General features: G+C 34.3%; 3 non-coding genes across 3 annotated transcripts; 2 read left to right on the top strand and 1 right to left on the bottom strand.

Moving 5' to 3' along the window:
- Positions 1-683: 683 nt before the first annotated feature.
- Trnas-cga (transfer RNA serine (anticodon CGA)) lies at positions 684-765 on the top strand. The gene has a single exon. It is a non-coding gene; the product is annotated as a tRNA-Ser (tRNA).
- Positions 766-4,479: 3,714 nt separating this feature from the next.
- Positions 4,480-4,561, top strand: Trnas-aga (transfer RNA serine (anticodon AGA)). The gene has a single exon. It is a non-coding gene; the product is annotated as a tRNA-Ser (tRNA).
- A 7,037-nt stretch (positions 4,562-11,598) lies between these two features.
- On the bottom strand, positions 11,599-11,680 carry Trnas-aga (transfer RNA serine (anticodon AGA)). Its single transcript has one exon. It is a non-coding gene; the product is annotated as a tRNA-Ser (tRNA).
- Positions 11,681-12,647: the final 967 nt, after the last annotated feature.

Raw genomic sequence — 12,647 nt, 5'->3', positions numbered from 1 at the left:
ATTCACTTTTAAAAAACTATACAGAATTGTCTATGTACTATTTAACATATAAATCTTACGAAGTTGTTATGTTTATGTTTATATGTTGTATATATATGTTTAATGTTTATATTTATTAATGTTATTTTATTCTATTTTATTCTTTCTAGTGTATGTAATTGGTTTGTATTTATTAGTTGTAATTTGTTATAATTACTATCATTAATATTTTAAATAGTGCACTCTCTTTCTCCCCTCATTTTACCATCAAAATTTAAAAATTCTTTTACTGTATAAAAACATCTCTCAATTAACCAGTTGCGTAATCTATTTTGAAAAATTTCAAAAGACATTTCTCTAATAGTTTGAGGTATTTTGTTGTAAATTTTTATACACATTATTCTACAATTTTGATGAAATAGCGCACTATTTCCTGCAGGCATTCTCAATTTTGTAGGATCTCTTTGAGTAATTTTATTACATTCTTCAATTTTTTTAAATAATTCAGGATGTTTCTTTACAAACAGTCCGATTTCCAAAATATATAATGAAGAAACTGTTAAGATCTTCAATTTCTTAAAATACTGTCTACATGAGTCAATGGGACCCAGACCGCAAATTGCGGTACATAAATATATAGCCTTCATAAAGAGTACGGTTCTTGTATTTAGTAGAATAAGTATATTTCAATTAATGTTTGTACAGCAGTCGTGGCCGAGTGGTTAAGGCGTCTGACTCGAAATCAGATTCCCTCTGGGAGCGTAGGTTCGAATCCTACCGGCTGCGGAATTTTTTAACGATCCTGGAATTTTATACATGTAATCTGTGTTTCGGATCTACATTTAGCGTAGAGTCAAGACTTTCAGATTCAGCCTACAAAGATGGGAGAGAAGATGGGCTGATGCTTGTCGAGGACTCTTTCGCCTTGGGATTTTGGGTGTCACTACAGACTTTTAGAACATTACATATTATATACATATATATATATATATATTCGACTAGCTGTGCCCGCGATTTCATTCTCGAATAATTTATAGCCTGCGATATTTTGATGTATAAATTATATTATTGTAAAGTTTTTGCGTTTATAATACTAGTAAAATAGACTTGTTACATACATTTTGTTTACATTTTTTTATTTTTGTTTTCTTTTATTTTTTGAATGGCGGTCCTCCACTCCAAACCCTCACTAGGTTTTCTAGAAACTTTTTGCCACGCACAACCATATTGTGGATTCACCTACCAGCAATGGTATTTCCGAACCGATACGATATTGAAACCTTCAAGAAAAGAGCTTTTTAAAAGGCCGACAACGTACTTGCAATACCCCTGATGCTGCGGGTGCTCATAGGCGGCAATAATCACTTATTGTATTAATGTTAAAATAACCGTTTTTTATTATGCATATGAATATAAATACGGTGCATACACCAAACTAACATTTTTTACAATTTTTGTCTGTCTGTCGGTCTGTTTGTTCCGGCTAATCTCTGAAATGGCTTAACCGATTTTGATGGGACTTTTTTGGGCAGGTACCTGATGTAATAAGGAGTAAATTAGGCTAGTATTTATAAAAATAAAGTTAAATTCCACGCGGATGAAGTCGCGGGAACAGCTAGTAATCAATAAAGTGTTAGACTAGATCTAAATTAATTGAAAAAATAGATCATGTTCGGTAAGCGTTTCTAGATTATCCCCAGATGACGGCCTCGGTGGTCTAGCGGTTTGGCGCACCGCCTTACTTTCGATATTCGCGGGTTCGATTTCGCGCACATTAAAAATATTTGTATTCATGTTCATGTTTATGATGTTTTCTATGTATATAATGTATGTATTTACATAAAAAAGTATGTTTGTATTTGTATCAGTTATTTAATACCCATAACAAAAGCTAGCTTATTTTAGGTGTAGATGGCGCTGTGTGAATTATCAAAAAAAAAGTGTTAAACTAGATCCAAAACTATTGCATTAATAAACTGAAAAAGAAGAAAATGTACGATAAGCGTTTCTAGATTATCCCCAGATCTGAACCCACGACCCTCGATCCTAGATTACCCTATCTGGATAACACTTCTGATTTATTCGTCCGCCGCTTGTCACAAATGGAATGCTTCATCTAGAGTAGTTTTTACAGCTTCCTAACGGGACTTAAAACCACAGTGTATATTAGATCATCTATACTCATATTATAAATTATATGTCATCATTACATAGTATAAAATAAAGTCGCTGTCGCTGTCTGTCCGTCCCTATGTATGCTTAAATCTTTACAAGTACGCAACGGATTTTGAAGCTTTAAGCTTTAGTCTGAGGGCACCACTAGGGGTTCGAACCTCGGCTCAGGCCGTCGTAATTTCGATCCCCGTTTGAATTGGACGGGGGATCGATCGGAGGGGGGTCTGTCTCAATGAAGATTTTCCTGACATTAAAATTAAAAATAGGTCTGAAAATAGGTCGTAGTCTATATTCTATACTCCTACTTATTTCGGGTGGCGCTAATAACATTTTTTTATAACACAGGGGACAAACGATCACGCAGCTCACCTGATGGTAAGTGATTACCGCCGCCCATGAGCACCCGCAACACCTGGAGAATTTCAAGTTCGTTTGCTATGTCGTTTAGTATAAAATAGAAATAAAATGAATACAGTTGGAAAACCTTTTTGAAGTGGGGTAAAAATTGAAATAATACATAATATTTTCCTTTAATTACTGTATACACAGCTGCTGTACATGAGTAATGAAATTTTTATGTTAAAGCCGATCACACACAGAGTACAATAAGCACTCTGTGTGTGATGTGAATTACGTACCTCGATAGAATACCTGCTTGTGTGGACTGGTCTGTTCAGGTTGCGAACACTGATTAGATTTTTTGTTTTTTGCAATAGCATATGCTGGCGGTCACTCTATTCTCCCAAATTTGAATTTAAATGAATCTGTATTATTGTAAATATGTACAACGTTTATTTAAAAAAAAATACGAGCTGAGTTTTTTGTCAGTTCTTCTCATCTCATAAGAGTGTGTAATAGATATACATAATAAAGATATTTTGAGTTTGAATTTGAATTTGAATACTAGACGGTCTCGCTGTTTTAGCAGTTACTTCCAATGGTCGTGGGTTCCTTGCATATTTAGAGATTTCTATTCATGACTATGATTATAGAAAAGTTGCGAGGTAACAGATTGAGCTGGTATGGGCATGTTATGAGGAGGAATGAGGACCATGTCTTATGGAAAGTGTATAATATGAATGTGGATGGATGTAAAGGGAGGGGACGCCCTAAGAAAAGATGGATGGATTGTGTGAAAGATGATATGAATAAAAGAAGAGTATGTTTAGATATGACGACTGATAGAGAGCAGTGGAAGAGAATGACATACTGCGCCGACCCCAAATAATGGGATAAGGGCAAGGCAATGATGATGATTATGTATGTATTTACAAAAAAATATCTAAGAATTTATATCAGTTGTCTACAACATTATACGGTAGTCTAATGGTTTAGCACACTGCGTTACTCCGATGGTCGTGGGTTCTATTCCTCGCATATTTAGACTTTTGACTATGATTGTTTGTATTGCATTGGGTATTTTATATCCATATTATGTATGTATTTATAAAAAATATCTATATATGTATATATTATAGTACGGAGGTATATATTTAATTATATGTATGTGTATTATATCAAATATATAATATAATTAAATTAAGTATTTTTGAAGACCTATTTACATTTTATAATTATCTTATAATACCTATGTAAGTAGGATTTCAGATAGAGTTACTATAAGTCATAGAGATAGTGTATATAAAATAGAAAATAATTTATTCAAATAAATTTAATTTAAGCACTTTTGAATAGTCAACAATTATTTTTTAAATCTACCACTTATTCGGAAAGCTGTCTCATCACAAGAAGAATAAGCAAGAAACGTGTGTGTAGCTCTTTTAAACAATACTTGTAAGTTCACAATTTACAAGTCGAAACGTGTGAATACAAACTACCAACCAGCACTAATTTGTTTAGGCTCAAATATAAAAACACAATAAGATTAAATCAGTCGTAGTGATATCTAGTAAGTGCATACTTACCTACGTAACTCCTAAATGCTACGTTTACACTCAGCCGCTTCCCCTGCCACTCGCGCTGCCGGAAATATTGCCGGGCGACAACTGAGCGAGAGTGCTGAAAAACACGCTGCCACTCGCGCTGCCAGTCCTTTGACTCGCGCACGAAAAACCGACAATCGAGGGAGCGCCGGGCAGCGCCAATGGCATGGGAAGTGTTTCCACTCGTGTTTATACTCTCGCGCTGCTCATTATGGAAGTGCTCACTTCCCTGCCCACTCGGGCTGAGTGTGAATTGGGTGTAATACCATATTTCTACCTGCTCTCAGTGTATTAACATCTTTATCATTGGAATTCTTTAACGTAGAGAATATTATTTCTGACATAAAAAATACATAGTAATATATAGAGATGTAATAACAACGCAGTCGTGGCCGAGCGGTTAAGGCGTCTGACTAGAAATCAGATTCCCTCTGGGAGCGTAGGTTCGAATCCTACCGACTGCGAATTTTTTTGTAACTAAATAATTTTAAAGAGTTTAATGGAAAATGGTGTGAAGTAGTAAAGTGAGGCTCTTATAAAATTTATTTAAAATTTTGGTATCACCATCGATATTATGTTAGGGTTGCACCAGGCATCGTGCGAGAGGATGCACACATTGTCAGGATGGTCGATTGTTAGGGTTGAAAAATATTAGAATAGAATAGAATAGAATATAAAATCATTTATTCAAATAAACTTACATTGAAGCACTTTTGAATAGTCATTACATTTTTTTAATCTACCGCTCATTCAGAAAGCTGTCTCATCACAAGAAGAACGAGCAAGAAACTTGCGTGTTGCTCTTTTAAATAATTTTATTATTGCTTTACATTTTTAAATTTAAGTGTGTGATGTATTCACACACTTAAACTACCAATTAGGACTAATTCAATTAAATACTCAAATAGAAAAAATATTGAATATATAACCAACTGGTTAAACAATTAATAAGAGGAAATCAGTCATAGTGATTAGAGCAGACCAGTCCCTACAAGCAGCACCCGTTCACGAGTATTGAAAGAAGGTAGTTTCATATCTTCCCTGTACAAAGGGGAGGGTTTTTGTAAGCCACGTCATTCGGTGTTTGAGCACAGGATGTGCTGGATGTATTTTAAATGCTAAAGTGAATTGTGTTAGAGACATAGTTAAATTAATGCTATATAATTGTTATTTTATTATAATACTTACTTTAACTAGTACATAGAGTTGATATCTTGAGTTGATCTTTTGAGGCCTATGTCCAGCAGTGGACGTCTTCCGGGCTGCGATGATGATGATGATGAGAGTTGATATATCTTACAATTACATATAAATAATACAACTGTCTTCTCACGTGTTCTCTTCTTAACATGTATTCTTCTTAGCATGTACAAGAGACAAAATCCTTTATCTTCTATCTTCTTAAAATTACAAAGCACATAGGGAAAATCATTATTATTTACACTATTATACTATTATTTACATTATTTACACAATAATCTACTGCTATACCCGCTTGAAATTTATAGCCTATGTGTTATTCTGATGTATAAGTTATATTTATATAATGTAAAAGTGTTTTATTGGCCAATAAAGTTTATTATTATTTTTTTTTTTCAAAAAATTCTCATCTCCCCTCTTAAGGAGAGGAGATGGCAACTTACCCCCAGCAGAAGCACAGTCGGCCGGGGTTCAGGGCCCCAGGGAGAGAAACCGGCGTACAATGCGGGCAGAATATAAGAGCACCGCTTTCTGCATCTTTCCCGGGAGTGAGCCGCCTCGGAATCCCAACCGTCTGAGATGTTGCTCCAGACTGGTTGGGATAAGACCGTTCACCGTTTATTATTATTATATTATTGTAAAGTGAAACTTTACATTAAAATCTATTCATCCAAACATCTGCGAGTGAAAGTCCGGTAAAAATCAATGCAGCCGTTTCCGATATTAGCAAGAACAGATAGACATACAGTAATTTTTTTTAATATGTATATGTGTGATATGAGTACTGTATATACTTTCATATACATTTAGTGAAAAGCTGTTAATTTGAATTTATAAATGCACACTTTAATTTTATTTAACACTAGCTGTACCTGACTTCGTCCGGAATTTAACTTTATTTTTCTAAAATAAAAATAACCTAAGTTACTCCTTATTACATCAGCTACCTGCCAAAAAAAGTCCCGTCTAAATCGGTCTAGCCATTTTAAAGATTAGCCGGAACAAACAGACAGACAGATAGACAAAAATTGCAAAAAATGTTATTTTAGTGTATGTACCGTATTTATATTCGTATGCATGTTATAAGAAACGGTTATTTCAATATTACAAACAGACACTCAAATTCTATTTATATGTATAGATTAATGACGAATTTACACGATTGTGACAGTACATATAAAGATATTCTTTATATATTTTTTCTTACTTTCAATTTGAGGCTGTACTTATAATATTACTGTCTATAATCTAGCTATTCCGGCAAACGTTGTTTTGCCTTAAAATAAAAGAAAAATTTAGGGGTAGACTATCCCTAACATTTAGGGGGATGAAAAATAGATGTTGGCCGATTCTCAGACCTAGTCAATACACTCACAAAATTTCATGAGAATCGGTCAAGCCGTTTCGGAGGAGTATGGGAACGAAAACTGTGACACGAGAATTTTATATATAAGATAATCAGAAACATACACTCCATTTTTATTTATATATATAGATTGAATTTATAAATGCACACTTTAATTTTATTTAACATGTAATAATAATAATAATAATTTCAGGACAATTCACACAGCGCCATCTATATCCAAGTTAAGCTATCTAAAGCTTGTGTTATGGGTACTAGACAACTGATACAAATACATAGATAATTTTTTTTCATAAATACATACATATTATACATAGAAAATACCCAGATCGATACAAACAATCATACTCATGAATACAAAATGTTTGTGCCGTGCGAGGAATCGAACCCGCGACCATCGGACGTAAAGCGGTGTGCTAGACCGCTAGACCACCGAGGTCGTCAATATGGATGGAACTATCGAGTTCCCTCCAAAAGTTATTTTTTTAAGTCATATCGTGTGCCAGTAATTGTTTAGCATAGACTCATATTTTATTTTTTTATTAAACAATTCATCAATGACACTGCTACGTACAAAGGAACAATTTAGCATATTCGCCCAAGGTAGCTAGGAGGTTTTATTAAAAAATACCTCCACGCTGAGATCGGCATGTTTCATTAACAGGCCCGAGAACTTTTATGCATGAACTAACCTTGTCTCTGAGGGTTTAATGGCATATTTTTAGGGTTCTATACTCGAATTATTAAAACTAAGGCAGTATGCCTTAGTTTTAATAATGGATTTTAATGATGGACAAATCAAAACTAAGGCAGTTTGCCTTAGTTTTAATAATGAAAGTTTTTGCAATATTGGAGAGGAAACGCCACTACACATCCTATGTGGTTGTAGCCCACTTATGCATAAACGAAATCTCCTTTGGAAAGTTTACACTGTTTCCCGAGGAGATAAAAACCATCGCTCCTAAGAATATCCTTCAATTCTTGTCCCTGAAGGGTCTAGGTTGCGATCTCTAAAAGGGCGAGCACAATAGATCTATGTAGGTCGCAGTGCACACAGATAATAGCCCAAACAACCCAATAAAAAAAAGTCAGTAAAAGGTATACTGCCATCACACCAATCGCCATCGAAAGGGAATTCATTCCCACACGCTGGAACCTAAATAGTCTCGGACAGTGCGGTTTCAGAGGAGCGTCCTCCCGCGTACACTTAGATTGTGGAATGAACTACCTGCCGAGGTTTTCTCTAGAGACTGAGGTTTTGGGAGCATGGGGTTTTTCAAGAAGAGTATTATATTAAGGTTTCTTAAGGGTCGGCAACACGGCAGGGGTGGTCCTCTAGAATGGAAACGCATGAGTGGTATAATGGCTGTCAATTGGCAAATGATAGCGTGATGTCCGTAGCACTGTTAAAGTAAATAGGCGACGGTTACAGTTTACCATCAGGTGGACCTTCAGCATGTTTGCTATTACAATTGCCTCGACGGCCTCAGTGGTCTAGTGGTTTAGCACATCGCTTTACGTCCAATGTTCGCGGGTTCGATTCCTCGCGCGGTACAAACATTTGTATTCATGAATATGATTGTTTGTATCTTTCAAGATGTTTTCTATGTATATTATATATGTATTTACGAAAAAAATATCTATGTATCAGTAGTCTAGTACCCATAACACAAGCTCAGCTTAACTTGGGACCAGATGGCTCTGTGTGAATTGTCCAAGGATATTACAAAAAAAATACCAAATAATCCCGAATTCCCCAAATAATTGATTCGAGTAATTTATAGTGAAATCCTAAGTCAAGATTTGATTTCACTACTCCTTAGAACAAATTCAAATTAAAAAATCTTTTATTCATGTAGGACATTTTAGCCGCTTATGAACGTCAAATTTTTATATTATTTTTTCCTTAGCGTCCAGTTCAGTATAGATAGATATATATATATCGTTTATTTGTTTGTTAATCACACACAACATGTTCATAAGAATAGATAATACATAATACGACATAAGATTTATAAAATTATGTTATTATATATAGTATATTCAATTGAGAAGAACTAGCAAGAAACTCAATTGAATTACTACTCCATGGATTTATATTATTCAAATTCAAATTCAAATTCAAAAATCATTTATTCATGTAGGACATATTAGCCGCTTATGAACGTCAAATTTTTACATTCTAATTTAATTTTTTTTTCCCTACTGATAAGAGCGATATGGGTGTAGACTCAATAACGGTCGGAATTTGATCACCACTGGAGAAGGTCGTAGCGCTGGTCCGGTTTCCACACCGAATATTCGTAGTCTCACACATGTTAATTGTAGCGGAATTAAACAAAATAATATAAATCCATCGAGTAGTGAAATTGACTTCCGCAAAATAACACCTAATTCGATTAAATATCAATTGAATTACTTTTTTTAGAACAGATTTATCGTGAAAACCAAACTCTGTAGAACTTTGTTTTTCTTTGGTAATTGTATATTAGATTATATCGATAAAAGCTATTTGTTAAACATAACTGATACTTAGATATCGGATTGACAGGTAAAAAGCGAAGTTTATATTTGATTTGTTGGCACTAGTTCAGTTGTTCAATCATTGCGGTCTTGCTAACGATATTTTGTTGTTATTCAACTTTTCAAATTATTAAATTGTAGTCATTTTCTATTGGTTTATACACACTTTTATAATTTGTTGTTGTGTCGATAGTTGTATCATTATTTAGATTGGATTTAACATTATTAATTGGATATGTCAACAACAAAAATCTTCAAACCAAGTTTCTTGCTCGTTCTTCATGTGATGAGACGTTTCGAATGAGCGGTAGATTAAAAAAAAATGTAATGACTACTCAAAAGTGCTTCAGTGTAAGTTTATTTGAATAAATGATTTTCTATTCTATTCTTCACTTATTTCCAAAAAATAGCAATATTCATAACAATACCTTTTATTTAATAGATAGAGTGATTCTAGAGGAACGTTTGTATATATAACATTACTTAGTATAAAACTAAGTCTAAGTCACTGTCGCTCTCAGTCCGTCCCTATGTATGCTTAAATCTTTAAAACTACGCAACGGATTTTGAAGCGGTTTTTTTTAATAGATAGAGTGGTTCTAGAGGAAGGTTTATATGTATAATACATGTACACCCGTGCATGGACGGGAGCAGCGCAGGACCGATCGTCGTGGAGATCTTTGGGGTAGGCCTATGTCCAGCAGTGGACGTCTTCCGGGCTGAGATGATGATGACACCCGTGCGAAGCTGGGGAGCGTAGCTAGTATCGAATATAGTGATGGAGTAGCAGAATATTAGTAAAATGGACTCCATTCAAGATCGCAGCAATTTGTTGGATTAATTCCTTGATACAATTAATTCATAATTGGATTCAGAAATGTTTGCATTCCAATAGGAATGAAAATGATTATCTGGCAATTATTCGTGTATTGTCAAATCTGTAGAGCTTCGTTTAGTGGTATAATACGTCGAATAGGCTTCAAAGGTCATGAGTTCGAATTTGCCGATATTAGAAATTATGTGTGTCGAGGTAAGTATTATTTTTTACTTCTCAGTGGAGAGTGGACAGGATTGTTAGTAAGGGAACTTTTTTTTTATACTACTATAGTGGTAAACAAGCATACGGCCCATCTGATGGTAAATGATTACCATAGCCTATGGATGTCTGAAACACCAGGGGTGTCACGTGTATGCACTTTTGGTCTATATGGTCCCCGTCTAGAAACTATCAAAGTAAAGGCGACACTATGGTATAACGTATTTCATTGTATTTATGGTATACAACAAATAAACATAAATAGTCATACAAACGACATAAAATTGTCTAACGGTTTATTTACGATTGTCGCGGGTTCGATTCCTCGCACAGTACAAACATTTGTATTAATAAACATACTTGTTTTTAATAGTATGTGTGATATCTATATTATACCATATACTAGCTGTACTCACGACTTCGTCCGCATGCATTTAACAAAAAAGTTAAATAGAGAATTTTTCTAAAATTAAAGTAGCTTAAGTTACTCCTTATTATTTCAGCTACCTGTCAATAAAAGTCCCGTCAAAATCGGTCCAGTCACTTCAGAGATTAGCCGGAACAAACAGACAGATAGACAAAAATTGTAAAATTGTTATTTTGGTGTATGTACCATATTTTTATTCATATACATGTAGTAAAAAACGGTTATTTCTGTATAATTCTTATGTATTAATTGGTGCAATAAAGAGTTTATAAATAAAATATAAATAAATAAATAAATATTTCAATATTACAAATAGACACTCCAATTCTATTTATATGTATAGATATATTTATATAAAAATATCTTTTTATATCAGTTGTCTAATACTCATAACGCAAACTCGGCTTATTGTGGGATTAGATGGCACTGTGTTAATTGTCCTGGGTATATTTATATATGTTACTAGCTGTCCCGGCAAACGTTGTTTTGCCATATAAATTAATAACCCTATAAAAAAATAGGGGTTGATGATAGAAGGGTGAAAATTTAGGATTGTATATTGTATCATAAAAAAAGAAGTTAAAATTTTGTCTAAAAAATAAATAAAAAATTTAGGGGTGGACTACCCCTAACATTTAGGGGGATGAAAAATAGATGTTGGCCGATTCTAAGACCTACTCAATACGCTCACAAAATTTCATGAGAATCGGTCAAGCCGTTCCGGAGGAGTATGGGAACGAAAACTGTGACACGAGAATTTTATATATAAGATTTAATAATAATAATGATAAACCAATAGTATAAGAGTAATTTTTTTTAACTAGGCAATAACGGCGCCGTGTCCAGAAAAAAAAATATTATTCATATGCTTGATACTAAATCAAATTTCATTACAAACATACATCTGAATGATGTAATGTGTAATTGTAATAATGCAATAAAAATATTTCGCAGTCGGTAGGATTCGAACCTACGCTCCCAGAGGGAATCTGATTTCTAGTCAGACGCCTTAACCGCTCGGCCACGACTGCTACATGCTAATATAACGAAATAAAACAAAACTTTACGATACCACACGTAATACGTAATTACTTTCACTTCAGATGGTAGATGGTAGAATCAATGCCTTCAATTCAACATATCGAGGTCATCCGGTACCAAAACACGTTTACCAAATAATTGCAGTAGGTACATGTGACCTTTATGGTGTTGCCTCATTCTGACGGTTCCGGGTTCGATTCCGAGCAAAATTAATATTTAATCACGTTTGGTGTAATTTTGGTGTTTTTGTGTATCCATATTAATAGTTTAAATTTAAAGAGTCTGTTTGTCTGTCTGTTGCTTTGTTACATTTTCATTAATAAACGGCTTGATCGATATTAATGAAATTTTACGAAAAGATAGAGTATTATGAGGATAGATTTAAATGGGACAAATAGCCAACTGATACAAGTTGTCTACTGTCTACTTCTTCTGTCTGTCTACTTACATATTTTTTTGTTACAATTACTCAGACAATCATACTCATGAATACAAATGTATGCACAGTGTGAGAAATCGAACCCGCGACTATCGAAAGTGAATCGGTATGCTAAACCGCTAACCACCGAGGCCATCATGTATGTATGTTACTGACCTCCTCCTGAACTGTGAGACTAATGTAGATTAATTTTGTATGTTTAAGGTGATCCGCAGTTAGCATTCAATATAGAACAATATAGGTCGCATTACCAATGTTCAAATCAAATCAAATCAAACCAAATCAAAAATCAAAAATATTTATTCATTAAAAAATGTATCTATTATTTTTTTTATAACACAGGGGACAAACGAGCGTGCGGCTCACATCAGCGGATACTATTTCAGTTTCTGGCGGGTGGTACGGTGGTGACACTCAGCAGCTGGTATTAATCCGAACAATTCCTCAGAACACTCCCCGTGATATACGCGGTAGAAAATGCACAGAGATGCAATATCTCGCCGCAAAGCCAATGGGTC

The sequence above is a fragment of the Achroia grisella genome, unplaced genomic scaffold (assembly GCF_030625045.1).
Source record: "Achroia grisella isolate CSIRO2021 unplaced genomic scaffold, CSIRO_AGI_Agris_v1 utg794, whole genome shotgun sequence".
In the NCBI taxonomy this organism is placed as follows: Eukaryota; Metazoa; Arthropoda; class Insecta; order Lepidoptera; family Pyralidae; genus Achroia; species Achroia grisella.
The sequence above is the reverse complement of the archived record's forward strand: the minus strand, read 5'-3'. Positions and strand labels throughout refer to the sequence as shown.